This window comes from Puma concolor, chromosome D1 (genome assembly GCF_028749965.1).
Source record: "Puma concolor isolate L17-30 chromosome D1, mPumCon1.1.hap2, whole genome shotgun sequence".
Classification (NCBI taxonomy): Eukaryota; Metazoa; Chordata; class Mammalia; order Carnivora; family Felidae; genus Puma; species Puma concolor.
Window position 1 is genome coordinate 45,149,458 of NC_141676.1, and position 19,775 is coordinate 45,169,232.

The 19,775-nt window shown below is 39.1% G+C and overlaps 2 long non-coding RNA genes across 3 annotated transcripts in view; one reads left to right on the forward strand and one right to left on the reverse strand.

Moving 5' to 3' along the window:
- The window catches only part of LOC147576637 (uncharacterized), a 93,749-nt gene that overhangs the window by 73,284 nt on the left and 690 nt on the right, over positions 1–19,775 (reverse strand). The window contains exon 2 of the long non-coding RNA XR_015240986.1: positions 18,121–18,166. This is a non-coding gene — a long non-coding RNA (uncharacterized LOC147576637). The remainder of the gene's footprint in view (positions 1–18,120; positions 18,167–19,775) is intronic.
- LOC147576638 (uncharacterized) overlaps positions 1–19,775 on the forward strand; it is a 48,567-nt gene that overhangs the window by 28,256 nt on the left and 536 nt on the right. The window contains exons 1-2 of one of the 2 annotated variants that reach the window (XR_015240988.1): positions 3,632–3,731; positions 19,280–19,352. This is a non-coding gene — a long non-coding RNA (uncharacterized LOC147576638). Of the gene's footprint in view, positions 1–3,631; positions 3,732–19,279; positions 19,353–19,775 lie in introns of those variants that run through there. The other variant, XR_015240987.1, reaches the window with a different exon arrangement.

Below are 19,775 nucleotides of genomic sequence, written 5' to 3' on the forward strand. Positions count from 1 at the left end.
GAGAATCTCAAGCAGGCTCCACACTCAGCACAGAGCCCAATGTGGAGCTTGATCCCATGACTCTAGGATCACAACCTGAGCTGAAATCAAGAGTTGGTCGCTCAACCAACTGAGCCAGCCAGGTGCCCCTGAACTATACATTTTAAATGAGTGAATTATGTAACATGTGATTTAATCTAATAGAAATACTTAAAAAAAAAGAAAAGAATAGGTAGGCTTAGAAAAATCCAGACTTTGGTGTCACTGCTTGGTCATGTCTGTACATAAACCAATAAATCCTCCTTATTGTTTAAAAATACATAAGTGGGCTGGGCACCTGGATGGTTCAGTTGGTTAAGCATCCAACTTCAGCTCAGGTCATGATGTCACAGTTCACGGGTTCAAGCCCTCATCAGGCTCTGTGCTGACAGCTCAGAGCCTGGAGCCTGCTTCAGATTCTGTGTCTCCCTCTCTCTCTGCTCCTCCCCTGCTCGTGCTCTGTCTCTCTCTGTCTCTCAAAAATAAATGTTTAAAAATTTTTTTCTTAGGGGCGCCTGGGTGGCTCAGTCGGTTAAGCGTCCGACTTCAGCTCAGGTAACGATCTCGCGGTCTGTGAGTTTGAGCCCCGCGTCGGGCTCTGGGCTGATGGCTCAGAGCCTGGAGCCTGCTTCCGATTCTGTGTCTCCCTCTCTCTCTGCCCCTTCCCCATTCATGCTCTGTCTCTCTCTGTCTCAAAAATAAATAAACGTTAAAAAAAAATTAAAAAAAATTTTTTTTTTCTTAAATAATAAATAAATAAATAAGTGGGGCTTCTGGCTGGCTCAGTGAGAAGAGTATGTGACTCTTGATCTCTGGGGTTGTGAGTTTGAGCCCCATGGTGGGTATAGAGATTCCTAAAAAACAAAACAAAAAAAAAAAACAAAAACTCAATAAATCAATAAATCATGTCCTAAAATTAGACCGTGATAATGGTTGCACAATTCTGTAAATATACTTAGAATGTATATACTTTAAATGGATGAATTTTATGGTATATAGATTAGATTTCAATAAAGCTATTTTTTAATGTATGTTTGTTTATTTTTAGTTTATTTCTTTTGAGAGACAGAGAGCAAGTGAACATGAGTGGGGAGGGACAGAGAGAGAGGGAGAGAAAGAATCTGAAGCAGGCTCTGTGTTGGCAGCACAGAGCCCAATGTGTGGTTCAATCTCACAAACTGAAATTATGACCTGAGCTGAAACCAAGAGTCTGATGCTCAACCCACTGAGTCACCCAAGCACCCCAATTTTTATTTATTTTTGAGAGAGAGAGAGAGAGAGAGAGAGAGAGAGAGAGAGAGAGAGTGAGTACAGGGGAGGGGCATAGCAGGGGAGGGACTGAGTGGGGGGGAGGGGATGGGGGTGGAGACAGAGGATCCCAAGCAGCCCCATGCAATGAGGGGCTTGAACTCATGAACCATGAGATCATGACCTGAGCCAAAGTCAGACGCTTAACTGACTGAGCCACTCAGGTGCCCCACAATAAAGCTGTTTTAAAAAAGGCAGAAGAGGGGCGCCTGGGTGGCGCAGTCGGTTAAGCGTCCGACTTCAGCCAGGTCACGATCTCGCGGTCCGTGAGTTCGAGCCCCGCGTCGGGCTCTGGGCTGATGGCTCAGAGCCTGGAGCCTGTTTCCGATTCTGTATCTCCCTCTCTCTCTGCCCCTCCCCCGTTCATGCTCTGTCTCTCTCTGTCCCAAAAATAAATAAACATTGAAAAAAAAAATTATAAAAAAAAAGGCAGAAGAGGGGTGCCTAGGTGGCTCAGTAAGTTAAGCATTTGACTTCGGCTCAGGTTATGATTTCATGGTTCATGGGTTCAGGCCCCTGTGTTAGCTCTGTGCTGACAGCTCAGAGCCTGAAGCCTGCTTTAGATTCTCTGTTTTCCTCTCTCTCTGCACCCCCCCACCCCCACTCATGCTCTATCTCTTTCAAAAATAAATAAACATTAAAGAAAACAGACAGAAGAAACCATTCCTTAATCTATAGTCATACTCATGTTTACTAATGTTTTCATCTAAGAATTATATCATTTTAAGTTCTACATTTGGTTTTTGATCTACTTTGAATTAATATCTGTTTATGGTATAAGGAAAGAGTTTGACTTCATGTACTTTATTTCATGCTTTCAAGAACATTATTTTGAGAGAGAGTCCATAGGCTTCACCAGATTGACAAGGTGATTCATGGTACAGAAAAAATGAAGAATCTTCACTCTAGAAATTGGACAAGACTCTTACTCCTCTGGGCCTCACTTCCCTTCCCTGGAAAATTCATGGGTAGGATTGGGAAGCCCCTTCTAGTTCTATGGTACATGGGTGGAAATCAATGACTTTTTTTTTTAACATTTATTTAATTTTGAGACAGAGAGAGACAGAGCATGAATGGGGGAGGGTCAGAGAGAGAGGGAGACACAGAATCTGAAACAAGCTCCAGGCTCTGAGTGGTCAGCACAGAACCCGACGCGGTGCTCGAACTCATGGACCGCGAGATCATGACCTGAGCCAAAGTCGGACGCTTAACCGACTGAGCCACCCAGGCGCCCCAATGACCCTTTTCTTAAGAAAATACCCATGTCTGTGACACCAGTTGCCTCTAAGTATATATATACATGATAAGTACTTACATTATATATAAGTACTATATATTTATATATATAAATATATGTATATATAAATATATACAATAAGTATATATATATAATTTATTGTCAAGTTAGCTAACATACAGTATATACAGTGTGCTCTTGATTTTGAGGGTAGATTCCTGTGATTCATTGCTTCCATACAACACCTAGTGCTCATCCCAACAAGTGCCATCCTCAATGCCCCTAAGTATTTTTCTCTATGTTTGTTTATTTATTTATTTATTTATTTATTTATTTATTTATTTTTTAAATATATTTTTTTTCAACATTTATTTTTGGGACAGAGAGAGACAGAGCATGAACGGGGGAGGGGCAGAGAGAGAGAGGGAGACACAGAATCAGAAACAGGCTCCAGGCTCTGAGCCATCAGCCCAGAGCCTGACGCAGGGCTCGAACTCCCGGACCGCGAGATCGTGACCTGGCTGAAGTCGGACGCTTAACCGACTGTGCCACTCAGGCGCCCCTATGTTTATTTATTTTTGAGAGAGAGAGACAGAGTATGAGTTGGGGAGGGGCAGAGAGAGAGGGAGACACAGAATCTGAAGCAGGCTCCAGGCTCTGAGCTGTCATCACAGAGCCCAAGGTGGGGTTCGAACTCAGGAGCAGTGAGATCATGACTGAGCCAAAGTCAGATGTTTAACCGGACACTTAACTGACTGAGCCACCCAGGCGCCCCTCTAAGTATTTTTTTAAAGGAAGCCATTGTCTGGCAATCACAGAAGGGCTCAGCCAGAACTTTATTGAGTGTTTTAAGGAGTAGAGGTGACACAATAGGGGAAGGAAATGTTTTCTGTTGAAAAGCAGTCAATTGCCTTCAACAAGTCGCCAACAAACTGGGGAAAGATTTTTTTTTCCTCTGGTTTCAGCTGAATGCCAGCTTTTGGAAGGTAAATAGAGCAGGCCAGATGAAAGGGTAATAGACACCCCCAAATGAGGGAGGGCATTGTTTGTACAAAGTTAGCAGGAGGAGAGAGGCCAAGCATGCAACTGAGCCACTGGCACTAAAGTCATCAAAGGGGAAGAAAAATCAGGAAAATACAATCAAATCTTTACTTTTACAATGATAAAGGTAATTTTACAATTGTTACTCCATATTATTTACTTTTTCTTAAATTTTAAACATGGTATAGATGGTGTTATGTATTGGTTGGGTCTCTTTCAAAATTATTCAAACGATTATAAAAAAATCATTTGCACTTTTAACGGCATTAGCATTAAATTCTATAAGCTATTTGATCACTGTCTATATGCATCGTAATTTTTCCTGGAATCTATTCCTCTACAATGGAACTACTGATAATAATAACCACAAAAAAGAAGCAAGCCATTTGCAAAATGTTCCATTAAATATGGAGTTTAGAAAAAAACTATGGGATATTTGCAGAAGGGCTAGCACGTTCTTCTGAGGTTTGTAAGCTATCTACCCTGATGCATAGGTCATGGTAAATTCTGCAAGTATTTGTGAATTTTGCATGTCATATGTTGACACCCTTTTATTTTTTATTTTTATTTTTTAATGTTTTTATTTATTTTTGTTTTTGTTTTTGTTTTTTTTTTTAAGATTGCTTGGGGGTTACTTCCTTTTAAATTTTTTTTTTTTTAACGTTTATTTATTTTTGAGACAGAGAGAGACAGAGCATGAACAGGGGAGGGTCAGAGAGAGGGAGACACAGAATCGGAAACAGGCTCCAGGCTCTGAGCTGTCAGCACAGAGCCCGACGCGGGGCTCGAACTCACGGACCGCGAGATCATGACCTGAGCCGAAGTCGGCTGCTTAACCGACTGAGCCACCCAGGCGCCCCCGTTTTTATTTATTTTTGAAGGAGAGAGAGAGACAATACATGAGTAGGGGAGGAGCAGAGAGAGAGGGAGACACAGAATCAGAGGCAGGCTCCAGGCTCTGAGCTGTCAGCACAGAGCCCGACAAGGGGCTCAAACCACCAACTGTGAGATCATGACTTGAGCCGAAGCTGGACACTCAACTGACTGAGCCACCCAGGCGGCCCTGTTGACATCCTTTTATATTACAGAACCCCTTATCAAGGATGGGGAGAAAATCCTTAGAGGCTCAAAAATCCAGGACTTGCAGTTTTCCTCTCCCCAGTCCTTTCTCCTCTGGCTTTCTCCTCTTTCCAAGAAGTACTGAGAGTGCGGTGAAGAGGAAGAACGTGGGCAGAGCAGCAGCAGGGTCAGGGCTCAAGAGCACTGCCAGCTAGTCAAAGGTCAGCACGGAAGGGGCTGTGTGTGAGAGGACAAGGAAGCTGAACTTCTCGTCCAGCTGAACTGGATGGCGGCCAATCTCTATCTCCTCCCTGGGCCTGCCTGGAACTCTCCACAGCTCTGTGTGGCCCTGCATCAGAACAAAAATATGCTACAGAAATAGGGTCTAGTTTCATCTTTTCAGGTGAACAGACTGAGCCAGATTTCAGCTGGGGGTCAAGGGACAGAGGACAGAGAGGACCAAACTGGTATTTGCTCTGTCAGAAACTTACAGGCTTGTTTGGAAAGACAGAAACTAAATAAAGACTTCTTATTAGCACAGGACTAGCATTGTGAAATCTGGTCAAAGGCTTTCAGGCAAGGACGCCTTTATATATATATATATGTGTGTGTGTGTGTGTGTGTGTATACATATACACACACACACACACACACACACACATATATATATATATACACACACATACATATATACTCTCATGGTGATGGGGAAAGTGAAGAAAAATGCAATATTCTAATTAGGAAATAAAGCTATCGTTTTTTCACAAATTCATAACATTTCTCATGCCAGCAATTTTCTTTTTATTCTAGAATGCAGGGATAGTGTTCCCAAGTTTTTGTCCCTCTCCTCAAAATGAAAGGGAAGTAAAATTCTCTTCACAGAAATAAAAAGCACTTTTTAAAAAAAGGAGCATTAAACCCACAGTAGATGAATTATTATAAAATAATCTTCCCCTCTAATTGGGCTTTTCTTCAGATTTTCTAAGAAAAATTGACATTGAACTCTATTTGTTAGTTCCTTTTTTGCTTTCATAAATTTTTTTTCTAACATTGACATCCTAGAGGGAGTAGTATTTTATCGTTCTGTGAAAATCCGATTGCAATGCATCAGGTATCAATCGTTAGTAAGGTAGTATATGTAAATCTGAAAAACAGACATTTACAACCAGAAATGATGGCCCTTTTTGCTCTGTATGGATTTAGGTGACCTCAGCCTGTATTCTGGAAATGTGCATCGAATAATAAGTGATATCCTATCTCTCCTGAGGACATAATCTTTCCTAAATGCCCATCTGGTTCACTGCTTTTTTCATGGAAAGGAGAATCCTGAGGAGTGGATCCAACAGGGAGGAATGTTATGCAATGTGGCCTGAGACAACATAGTGGGATGGAGAGTCCCAATTTTCATCAACTTAGTTGCAAGGAGACAAGGTCATGGCACAGAAGACAACATCTGTGGGCCAGGCAAATGCAGAGAAGTAAGTGGTGAAGCTGAGATCAGGTGAGGGAAGATCTGAACAGAGTGAGCTGGGTGCAGAGGGTCAAGGGAAGCGTTTTAGTTCTGCAGCCACAAATGGGAAGCCACACCCAGTGCCCCTTTTACGTCTGTCTGCTGTGGAGAGAGATTCTATTGCTTGGCATAGACCCGCAGTACTCCGGGCTAAACACTGAAAAATCTATTTTTATTCGCTCTTTTAAATACTTTCTTTTCATCTCAGTGCTGTATAGTTTTTTATCCTGTCATGTTTCCTTCCATGGGTTCCTGTTTTTAAACTCCACTCTCTACTTGCCTGGGTGGCTCAGTCAGTTAAGCATCCAACTCTTGATTTTGGCTCAGGTCATGATCATGCAGTTTGTGGGTTTAAGCCTCACCTCAGGCTCCTCACTGACAGTGCAGTGAGATTCCCTTTCTATCTCTCTCTCCCTCTCATGCTCATGCCCTCTCACTCAAAATAAATAAACTTAAAAAAAAAAAAAAGAAGATTTAAACTCCACCCGCTAAGGCTCTAGGTTCCTTTGCATTTTTTGCTTTGGTTTTGTTTTCTTTAAGAGCTTTGTGAAAGCTAGCACTTTTGCCTTTTTTTCCCCCTTTGTTCATGTAGTCTGACCTGGAAACCAGGACTTTATGTTGGCCTAGATTTCTCAGGTCTCTAATCAACTCTGCGGAAAGTAAAACAGCTTGGCAACAGGCATAATAATAATAATTAAAATAATAGGGAGCACAGAACTAAGAAATGAGATTCAAAAATAAGGAAAAAGATACAGAGTCATAGGCTTTCATGCAAAAATATCTATTCTGACCAACTTAGAAACACCCTTATAAATCAGTTAATAGCATCTGTCTATGTGGAGAAAAGCAAAACCATGGGGATTTCTGCCTTGGAGTGTGAAGTCAGCTTTGTGTATTCCCTTCTGGTGAAATGCTCATATACACACAACGTTTGAAAACCCACGATGAAAACAATGGCTGCTACCAGTTAAGATTTCCAAGGGCACCTCTGAAACACAGAGTAGGTTTTTCTGGCACGACTTCTTCAGAGACGTTCTCACTTAAATCCATGCATGGTCATTTTATATCTCCCATTTATGCATTTCTTGTTTGCTGAACCTAAGTCTTGTCAGAGAGTTATTTAAAAAAAATACTTTTTAAAGTTACCCACACCCTAAACAGCAGAACTGCTGTGTGTATACACATGCTCTGGAAAGGCACAAGTCAGGTATTGGGTGTAGGCACAGGACAAACCGCATGGTCTGCCTTGGCAGCCCTGTCCTCACCTGCAAGCTGCCCACACACACTCCCTTCCAAACGGTGCTCTTCTGATGCCAATTGGCTAGCTGAGCTACCCGGGGAGGAAGCCTATGGGAGGGGCCGGGTGGAAGGTGATGTGGATAAATATTTTATAAACTAAACTTTAAGCTTAAAACTTGATTTACTCTTTCAACCCAATTCACACTGGAAGTCCAGTCTCTTAAAAAGCTTGGACATTGAAGAGTTAAAGGGGTATGGAAGCCGGTGTAGCCTGGGGCTGTCATCCAAGGCCAGCAGAAAAGGCAGCAGGAAGGGTCTGGTTCTGGCTAGGCTACAGACAGGCCATCTGGATGCAGGGAAAGCCTAGAATGCCAGAAACAGCTTTTCTTTTTGGTGTTAGGCTTCATTAAGTTCAGCCTGGGGAGTGTCTTTTTGCTTTAAGACCCAAACTGAGAGTCTTCTTTGAATAGGGATTTGATATTTTGAATTTTATGAAGCAAACACCCACTATATATATCCTTTTGGTAAGGAAGGTCACAAAAAGCAATGTATACGATTAAGCACATTTTTTTAAAGGATGTAGACCAGAGTCACTAGATGTAAACATACACAGAAACTATGTATAGTCTTTAAATAATTTTGTTAGGAATAGGTAAACCTGAATAGGTTGTCTGAAAAAAAAAAAAAAGTTGTTGGTTTGCTGTTTGTTTGTTTGTTTTTTTAATATTGTACCAGTCTGTGACTCTGATAAAGAATCTTTTTATTGTTTTTCCTGTAGTTGACCTGAAAAAGCAGCTTTGCCACACTGGAATTGCTTTTAGGTCTTTAAAATTATTTTCTTTCTCCATTTTTGTTTTATAGTTAATTATATTACATTTGGCATAAAGTTGGCATGGGCCAGTTATAATTCCTTCCACAGGAAATTTTCTTTAGTAAAACTGAAAAAAGAAAAGAAATGTCGCAGGGAAATTATAGCCACTTCCTACTCTATATCGCTGATGAACATACACTCCTTTTTGGAAACCACCCTCTTTCAAAGATATGATCTATTCTTCCCTAGCTATAGCAATCTGCATTGGATTTGTATGTGTTATTCTTAACAATTAAAGGAAAAGGTGAATGTAAATCCACTTGGACAAAACAAAACAGGAAAGAGAATATTATCCTTAAGAGAATTCTTACCTTATGGAAGAGAAAATGCACATATCTTTTTGGGTGGGAAAGGGGGGGGGGGGGCAGATTTTTTTCTCTCCAAAGCATTAATTGCCACCTAGCAGCAGAGAAGGGAATTGCACACTAACTTTGGACTTCAATTTTAGAAAACGTCGGTTTTAAAGGGCACGTTACCTTTTTTTTTAAGATTTATTAAAAAAAAATTTTTTTTATGTTTATTCATTTTTGAAAGACAGAGACAAATCACAAGCACGGGTGGGGCAGAGAGAGAGGGGGACACAGAATCCGAAGCAGGCTCCAGGCTCCGAGCTGTCAGCACAGAGCCCGATGCGGGGCCTGAACTCAGGAACCGTGAGATCATGACCTGAGCCACCCAGGCGCCCCATAAGATTTATTTTTTTAAAGTAATCTCTACACCCAACATGGAGCTTGAACCCACAACCCTGAGATCAAGAGTCGTACACTCCATGGACTGAGTCAGCCAGGCGCCCCTAATGTCCACATTATTTTTTATCATGACCAATATTTAAAGAATTATTAGCCTACTGATAGGTTAGGGTTTGAATTTTTTCTCTCTTGTCATGAGGGAAGAAAAAGAAATACAACAAATGAAAAATTTTGGCTTATTTATAAGAATGCTCTTTCCAGCATAAAATGTCTCAGTTTTTTTGTTTCTCAATTTACCCTTGCCACCTCAGCAATAGGCCAAAGGAAAAGAAATGCTAAAGTCACCCTGACACTAAAAAAATACTGGCTCTGGCTTATTAAAGGAAGAAATGTGTGTTTTTAATACAGAAAGTGGTTTCCCAAATAATCTTGGGTTGGGTTTCTGTAAAAAATGAGATCAGAATAGATTTTATTTTGCTAAGACAATAAGAGGTCATTTATTTTGAAATTTAGAAGACATCTTCCTATACTGGATGAAATGATTTCCAGACCAAATGATTATTCAAATCTGCTGAAGAAGTACATCCTTATTTCAGTTTACCAGTCACATGTTTAGTTTTATAGCACTCACCCATACTGAATGCCAAAACTTTAAAGGAGAGTCTCTATTATTATGTTTCATAGATCTTGGCAGCTAAATAAAAATAACTTCTTGGGGCTCCTAAGTGGCTCAGTCAGTTGGGCGTCCGACTCTTGATTTTAACTCAGGTCATGGGATCAAGCCACGTGACAGGCTCCGTACTGAGCATGGAGCCTGCTTAAGATTCACTTTCTCTCTCCCTCTGCCCCTCTCCCCAGCTGGAGTTCTCTCTCACTAAAAACAAAACAAAACAAAACAAAACAAAACAAAACAAAACAAAACAAAACAAAAATCTTCTTTCTCCAAAGACATCCAGATGGCCAACAGACACATGAAAAGATGCTCAACATCACTCACTATCAGGGAAATATAAATCAAAACTACAATAAGATATCACCTCACACTTGTCAGGATGGCTAAAATAAAAAACACAAGAAACAACAAGTGCTGGTGAGGATGTGAAGAAAAAGGAAGCCTTGTGCATTATTGGTAGGAATGCAAACTGGTGCAGCCACTGTGGAAAACAGTATGGAGGTTCCTCAAAAAACTAACCAAACATGGGGCGCCTGGGTGGCTCAGTTGGTTAAGCCTCTGATTCAGCTCAGCTCATGATCTCAGGGTTGGTGGGTTCAAGCCCCATGTCGGGCTCTGTGCTGACAGCTCAGAGCCTGGAGCCTGCTTCTGATTCTGTCTCCCTCTCTCTCTGCCCCCTACCTTCTCTCAAAAATAAGCGTTAAAGAAAAAAAACTTTAGAAAAACACAACTAAACATAGAACTACCCTATAATACACTACTATTTACCCCAAAATTACAAAAACACTAATACAAAGGGTTACACACATCCCAGTGTCTATTGTAGTATTATATACCATAGCCAAACTATGGAAATGCCAAGTGTCCATCGACTGATGATTGGATAAAGAAGATGCGGTATACATATGCAATGGAATATTATTTAGCCATCAAAAAGAACGAACTCTTGCCATTTGCAACATTGACGGAGCTAGAGAATATAATGCTAAGTGAAATAAGTGAGTTAAAGAAATACAAATACCATATGATCTCACTCATATGTGGAATTAATAAAACAAAACAAATGACCAAAGGCGGGGAAAAAGATATACCAAGAAAGACTTTTTTTTTTTTTTTTTTTACCTAAGCTTCATGCCAAAATGGTGCTTGAATTCATGACCCTGAGATCAACAGTTACATGCTCTACTAACTGAGCCAGCCAGGTGCCCCCCCAAGAAACAAACTCTTTTTTTATATATAGGCTTCATGTGCAGTGCAGAGCCCAATATGTGACTTGAACTCATGACCCTGAGATCAAGACCTGAGCTGAGATCAAGAGTCAGACACTTAACTGAGTCAGACACCCAGGAGCCCTGAAACAGACTCTTAACCATAGAAAGCAAACTGATGGTCACTAGAGGGGAGGTGGGTGGGCAAGATGGGTAAAATAGGTGATGGGGATTAGAAGTGAACTTCTAATGATGAAAAATAAATAAAATAATTAAAAACTTTCAAAAGGGATTCAAACAAAATTAAATATTTAGGAGGACTTCAAAAGCTAACAAGTTGGAAAAAAGGCTCCTGGCTAAAAATGTAACTTATTTAAGATATTACATATGGAGGAGTGAGTGGCTCACTGGACACTTCCAGTTTGCCACTTTTTACTTAGCTAAATAATAAGTATTGCTACTGTACTGAGTCTATGAGTATATTATCACCAAGGCAACCAGCAACATTTTGGAAAACAAATTCTGGTTTAAAAATAATAATAACAGCTAATATTTTACTGAGTATTCACCATGTACCAGACAGTGTGTTAAGCACTTTAAATGAAAAATTCACTTAGTCATCACAATAATCATAAAAGATACTAGCCAAAGTATGTCATTTTACAGGTTTAAGCAAGAACAACAACAACAACAACAATAAAACAAAGGTTCAGAGAGGCGAAATTAGGCATTACAGATCTTAGAATTTGTAAGTAGCTAAGCTCAAATACAAATCCAGTTCTGTCTTAATATTGAAGTGCCCCACTATTCAATTCTTGGAACTCTTTTCTATCTACTCTTTAGTCTGTGGTTCTAAATAACTTCCTTATGATGATGACTCCCAATTTTATTTTATTTTATTTTTTAAAGATTTTATTTTTAAGTAATCTCTATACCCCTCAAACTCACAACCCCAAGATCAAGAGTTGTATGCTCTACCAACTGAGCCAGCCAGGTGCCCTGATGACTCCCAATTTTAGATCTCCAGCCTCCATCTTGCCACTGAACTCTAACTCATATGCCAACAAACTATGCCTTAACTCTACTAGGATGCCTAACAGACATCCCAAAGTTGAAATATTATAAAATCATATCATCATCTTTCTCCCCAAAATCCGCTCCTTCCACCTCTCCTTGATTGCAGTTCACTGCGACTCCATTCTTCCATTTGTTCAGGACGATAATGGCAGCCATTTTGAAACCTCTCTTTCTCTTACATGCCACATTCAACCCATTAGCAAAATGTACTGTTGGGTCCACCTTCTAAATACATGCAGAATCCAACTGATTCCTACCATCTCAGCATTACAATCCTGGTCCACGCCATTGTCATCTCTCACTTGGATTACTATAAGAGTCTGGATCTTGTTAGTCTGCTTGACCCCTATAATCTGATCTCAGCACATGGGTCAGGATAATCTTTTTAAAATGTCAGTCATGACATTCATCTGTTCAAAATCCTCTTGTAGCTTCCCATCTCAAAGTCTTTACTATGCCTGAAAGCCTTATATTATCTGTAACCCCTGTCCCATTTCCTCTCTGATTTCATCTCATTATATTCTTCCTCTGGAATTTTGATCTGTTTGTTTATGAGGTATTCTCAGTATCTTAGTGATAATGCTTAGCATATAGTAAGATCAACAAATACATATTGAATGAATGAAAAATATCTGACTCCAGAAATTTTCCTTTTCATCATTCCCTTCTATGGGCATATTGGTGGCTCCGGGAGTTGAAAGTGGTTGGCTGGACTCTTTAGAGCAGTTCTTATATCAAAGCTTCACTTGTGAACCAAAAGAAGAGACATTTGGTCTCTTGGGGTATTAATGGTTTTCAGTTCCTTCAAGAATGATGTGGGGACTTTGTTCAGGGTACAACTTGACTGTTAACCAGTAGTTGCAAATTTGATCAAAAGATCAATAAGGGTATTTAGTAGAAAGAATAGATGAAAAAAGCAGTACTATGCTCCAATTTAAAGGTCATTTTTTGTTGGTTCAGGATGTTTTAGAATTAAATTAAAATAAAGTGTAATAAGAGCCAAGTTGAAATTTTCCCATGGACATGTAACATTCATTGTTACTCAACTATCTAGATGATATTCTGTAATAATTGCTTCATTTCTGGAAAAAATATTTCTAAACAACTCAAGTATGCCAATGGCTTTTGTACAGGCCTCACTTTTGGTAATCCCTAGGGAGGGAAATTATGTTATGGAGTTTAGATAAAACTTTAAACTGTTAGTATTCCAAATTATGTCCATTAGTTCCAATTGTTCTATTCCAAGCTTTAGTTATTACCAGAAGAGAACCTTAGCTTCTGAATAACCAGAAAAAATAAAAATTTAAAAAGGTAGTAAATATAGATAAGACTGCATTTAGAGTGAGCTATCTAAAGGCTATGAAATGTCAGTTAAATAAATTATGATACATTTGTATGATGAAGGATCTTACTGTTATGCAGACATTTAAAATCATGTGACATGATTTTAGGGGTGCCTACATTGCTCAGTCAGTTGTGCATCCAATTCTTGATTCAGCTCAGGTCCTGATCCCAGGATCATGGGATCGAGCCCTACACTGGGCTCTGCGCTGGGCATAGAGCCTGCTTGAGAATCTCTCGCCCTCTGCCACTCTCCCCTGCTTGTATTCTCTCTCTCTCTCTCGAAAATAATAAAGGAAAACTTAAAAATTACAAAAGCACATGGCATGAAATGTTTATGGTATAATGTTTAAATAAAAAAGCAGGGTAAAAAAAGCATTTATAATTTGATATAAATTTTTGTGGCAGGTTATTTTGTTGAGATATTAATTCTATGTATCCCCCTGCCCCTCGCCCCCATTCAAGCAAGTATCCAGACCCTCATATTTTTGTAAGGCAAAAAGCAAAACATAGGCTCTTGTTGTCTTTTGAAATAAGGAGGAGAAACAAAGGACAGAAATGCCTTTGAAGGTGAGGTGGAAGACAGATTCCTTAAGACTTAGAAGTCTGAAGCTCAAATGTTGAGTAAGCAGCTAAGTCTTCTGTCTTGCTCTGTGACAGAACCCAGGATGGTGGCAAAACCTCAAAGGGGAAGGCTGCACCTGGGTGCTTGGGCTGCTAGATTCACTCATTTGATTCCAAGGGTGGTAAAGGAGTATCAGAGTCATGAGACCTGAAGGGAAGATGGCATAAAAGGGAATCTTAGCAGTAAATCAATGTGGACAGACAACTAAATAATTTCCAGGTATTTCCATGATAATTAAGGCCCTAGAAACTTTGTACAATCCTAGATGGAGAGGAAATGCTCAGTAACCGAGACGGACTTACCCACCAGCATGGCAGGATGGGAGCTCAGGTTTAGATTCAAGTTGATCTGAAGAAATGCAATTATTTACTTCTGTGGAATAAGAGAGCCATACCTACAATATGCATATGCAAATACAATGTATTACAAACTATAAATATTAGAAAATACATTCTCAGGATAATTTTCCTCCTTTAGGTATATATTATCGTAGGGAAAAAATCACTAAAATTCTCTACATAGGGGATTTTTTTCCACACTGTTCGCATTTGAAACAGTTTAAATAAATGTGTATTCCTTTTATTTTTGAAAAAAAAAATAAAACCAACTATCCTATATATTTGAACAGGTAAAAAACAGAGAAGGGTATATATCATAATCTTAGGTTCTATTTCAGCTGTTTCAGATCTACTAGTATTAATATTCTTAGAGGTATAATACAAACTCAACTTCAGGAAAAGAAAACGGGTTTTTCTCACATTAAAAAAAAATTATCATATACCTCCTGCACCCTGTAAAATTTTTAGATATTATTGAATCAGTCAGGGTCCCAGCAGGAAACAGCACACTCCAAAGGCACAACTGAAAACTGTGTAATCAGAATGTGGGCAATGAAACAGCAAGAGACGATATAGTACCACTGCTGACTTGTGGCCAACATGGAGGGAAGGTGGGAGGTTAATAAATACCCTGATCTCTTTCTCCCACTGCCTTCTGATCTGCTAGTGCCCTCCATCAACTGAGCTCAAACAGAAGCCACTGGAGAAGGGACAGTGAGATCTATAGCGGCAATGGAGACTATCTAACACAGTAACATCAAGGGGAAAGCAATCCTACAATTTTGTTATAAATATTTCCAAATTTACGGATTAATAGTTATAAAATTCCAGTTATAAAATAAATAAGTCACATAGATGAAAAGTACATCATAGGGTATATAGTCAGTAATATTGTAATTAACTTTGTACAGTGACAGGTGGTGACTACATTTACCATGGTAAGCATTATGTAATATATAAAATTGTCAAATCACTATGTTGTGTACCTGAAACTAATATAATACTATATGTCAGTTATACTTCAATTAAAAAAATATTTTAGGGGCGCCTGGGTGGCTCAGTCGGTTAAGGATCTGACTTCAGCTCAGGTCATAATCTCACAGTTTGTGCATTCAAGCCCCGCATCGGGCTCTGCACTGACAGCTCAGAGCCTAAAGCCTGCTTTGGATTCTATGCCCCACTCTCTCTCTCTCTGTCCCTGCCCCGCTTGTGCTCTGTCTCTCTCTGTTTCTCAAAAATAAATAAACATTTAAAAAAAATTTAAAAATGGGGTACCTGGGTGGCTCAGTTGGTTAAGTCTCTGACTTTAGCTCAGGTCATGATCTCATAGCTCATGAGTTCAATCCCTGCATCAGGCTCTGTGTTGACAGCTCAGAGCCTGAAGCCTGCTTCAGATTTTGTGTCTCCTTCTCTCTCTGCTCCTCCGCTACACGTGCTCTGTTTCTCTCTCTCTCTCTCTCTCTCTCAAAAATAAACAAAAAAAATTTTTTTTTAATTAAAAAATATTTTTAATAGAAAAAAATAATTCCAAATTTAAAGATTTCTCCTAGAAGGGTACTGGAAAGACAGTGTTGGACACTAATCTTTGGTACTGTGCAATACACTGGAATTATTACTGGTACTGCTAAGGTACTTTTATTCATCCCTGATTTTTTAAACTATGTTAGGCGCTAGTTAGTGTGACACTTTATGTGTGTATGTGTGTGTGTGTGTGTGTGTGTGTGTGTGTGTGTGCGTGTCGTTGTTCTCCAAGAGCTGGTGATTTAATAGATGGAGAGAATATGTAAACAAATAAGTGCAATTGTTATATGTGTGTAGCAGGATGTTAAAGTGAGACTCTATCTCATTTTTGTGTATGGTTCTAAGAAAGTAAATTATTCCCACATTCCACAGTAAAGTGGAAGGCCACCAAAAGTAGAAATTGCAAAAAAGAGTGGGGGGGGCTGCTTTTGCAATTTACCTGTGTATCCACTTCTAAGTCAGAAAAAAAGTTGAAGTTTAGAAGATTTTGAGAGGGTTTTTAATGTGCAGTGTGTTGACATTGGTTTTTCCTCACCTCATGCCCAGGGAGAGAGGCTTTAATGGAACTTTGATATATGTCCCTTAGAGCTGGGGGTTATGGGGGTCACAGTGGATTCACGTCAGGATTATATTTGAGGCATTCATTCACTCAATACTTCAGTAGCACTTATTTTTTTTTAATTTTTTTTTTAACATTTATTCATTTTTGAGAGTGAGAGAGACAGAGCCTGAGTGGGGGAGGGGCAGAGAGAGAGGGAGACACAGAATCCAAAGCAGGCTCCAGGCTCTGAGCTGTCAGCACAGAGCCCGACACAGGGCTCGAACTCACGGACCGCAAGATCATGACCTGAGCTGAAGTCAGACGCTCAACCGACTGAGCCACCTAGCCACCCCTCAGTAGCACTTATTAAGCAGGTACTATACCAGACACAGATGACTACAGCAGTGAATGAAATAGATGAAAAGCCCCTGCCTCCATGGAGCCAACATTCTAGTGGAATCTGGACAAGCAAAGATGGCTGGCTAACTGCAAAGATGAGTTTTGAGTGGTCAAAATCTATACTCAGAGGTGTGAGGCAAAGCCATTCTGTGGATATCTGGATCAGATATGGGTTGCTGAAGAAAGTCGCATGGAAGAGTAAAGAGACCCCCACAGAAAGAAGCTGGAGGCATATAGCACAGATGCAAGCAACTGACATTGAGCTGATTGCCAGATGACATATATTTACCCAAGTGCAAGCAAGAGATTGCCAGTATTTGCTCATTGGGGTAAGGTGAGGAAAGAGGTGTTTCCAAAGAATGCATAAAGTTACAAGTGTTGAGTGAAATTGAAGAAGTACTGCTACATTTGCTGACCCACTCTTCCTACAAAATATCTCTACTGATCAATTTTTCAACTCTTGGTGAAAGACCAAGATGCATCCTAAGCCAAATCCCCAAAACATGAAGAGCTGAAAGTCATGTAAAAACTTTAGTAAGTGCTTAGGACCTTCAGTTTTGACCAAAAGTCTAACCAAATGCCCGTTCTGATGGCTTATGAGAGGAGCTTTGATATGAGCCTCTGAAGAGTCTAGCCAATCACTGTGAATGAAGGATATATCACAAAGCCCTAAATATTTATTTAGGAGATAACAATCAAAAGGACAAGTTTGAGAGTGAGAGATTCATCATTCTTTCATTTTTTCATTTAACAAATATTTAATGAGTACCTACTATTATGCTAGGCTTTGTTCTAGGCACTAGGAGTAGCTTAGTAAATAAAAAAAAATTCTGGAGTGCCTGGATGGCTCAGTGGGTTAAGCGTCCAACCGTTGATTTCAGCTCAGGTCATGATCTCACCACTGTGAGATCAAGCCCACACGGGGCTCTGCATTGAGTGTGGAGCCTGCTTGGGATTCTCCCTCTCTCTCTCTCTCTCTCTCCCCTTCTCTCTCAAAATAAATAAGTAGACATTTTTAAAAAAAATCCCTATGTTGAGTGTTACGTGATTCCCTGTTACATACTTACAGTATCCCCCATGCTGTCCCTCCCCTTAACTTTTACTTGAACTAGCTTCATTGGGTTTCTTTTCTTTGTATTCAATACATTCCTTCTACAAAAGTAACACGGTAGCAATAGGTTAACTACCTAAGGGCAGGGGCTCCTGGAAATCAATGAGAAAATGACTAATAATAATAAACTGAGGAAGGGAATTAAGTGGCAATTCACTAAAGTAACATAAACAGACAAGAAATACATGAAAAGATTTTTTTTTTTTTTTTTTTTTTTTTTTGGCTAGGAAGCAAAAAATACAAGTAAATTTAAAGAGATTTTTTTCCTCTTTTTTTTTTTGCCTATCAACTTGATAAAGGTAAAAAGTACTTACCCTATCCAGTGCTGGTGAAAGTATAAAGAAAGTGGACTCTCAGGCACTGTAGAATATAAATTGATATAAGTTTTTGCTTTTTTGTAATTTAGCCATATTTATCATAATTGTAAATGCAAGTTCCCTTTGACCTGGCAATTCCATTACTATGAATTCATCATAAGGAGGTAATCAGGAAAGTACAAAAATGTGTGTATGTATAAAAATATTCATTATAGTATTTTTATAATAATGAAGACTTGGAAATAAGCTAATGGTTCACCCATAGTTTAGTTAATTATTGTATGTCTACACAATGGAATACTATGTCACTATTGAAAATAATATATATCATTACTTATGAACACGAAAACATGGCCATAACTTTTAAAGTGTAGTATAAAAGTTTAGTATGATCTTATTTCTAAAAACAATTATATATTTATTACACATATTTTTGAAGCATGTGAATATACGCATATGCAGAAAAGAATTGCCAAAATGTTTATGTACTATATAACAATTATTAAATGAGTAGTTACTTTGCACTCAACATTCATTAAATAATATTTATTAGGCATTTAGTATATGCTAGGCATTGTGCTGGGTGCTAGAGAAACAGAAGAGAACAATCTGCTAATTTAATCCACTAAATTAACAGTGATTTTTAAAATGACAACAATTTGGGGTGCCTCGTGGCTCATTTGGTTAAGCATCCAACTTTGGCTCAGGTCATGATCTCACTCATGTTCATTCATGAGTTTGAGCTGGGCTCTTTGGTGTTAGCATAGAGCCTGCTTCGAATCCCCTGTCCCACTCTCTCTCTGCCACTCCCCCGCTCACTTACATGCTCTCTCTCAAAAATAAATAAACATTAAAAAAGATATAATATAATAATATATATAATTCATAAATAATATATTAATATATAATAAATATATATAATATATATTCTTTTTTAAATGACAACAACCAGTATTGGTGAATTTAAGGAGGAGGAGGGCACCCTCAAATACTATTGTGGTTGGCACCGAATCCTAACCACTAGACCACCAGGGAGGTTGCATATACTATTGTGGAGAGTATAAACTGATAAAACATTTCTGGAGGGCAGCTTAGCACTTTTTATTAAAAGCTTTGGAAAAATCCATTTCACTCGACTCTGCAATTCCATTTTTAGGAATTTATTCTAAAGAAGGAAGTATTGGCGTATACAAGCAAAACTATGTACCAAGCAGTTCATAAATGAGTTGGTGAGTAGGGGGGAACCTAAATATTAAACAACAGGGATTTGGTTAAATAAAACATCGTATGTTCATAATGCAGAATACTAGGGAGTCCTATTTAACCTGAAAAATATTTGACAGAGAAAAAAAGACCAAAATATCAAAGTGAAAGGTTTAAACAGACTGTGATACTAAATTGCTCTGAACTCGAGCAAATCACAGAAGTGACCTGAGTCTGTTACTTCATCTGCAAAAGCTTAGATCATTAAGGACCAAACTTTCAATGTGGACCTTGCCTGAGTCTAGGTACTTAACTTTCCTACTTTATAAAGAAAATATGTCAACGTTGGTACAGGGTAGGTGTTAAATTGGCAGATGTTTGCAGAGCTGTGCTAAACTCTCTGTGGATTTGCCAAAAGTTCTCAACAGAGAAAATACGTGTTTCAGAAG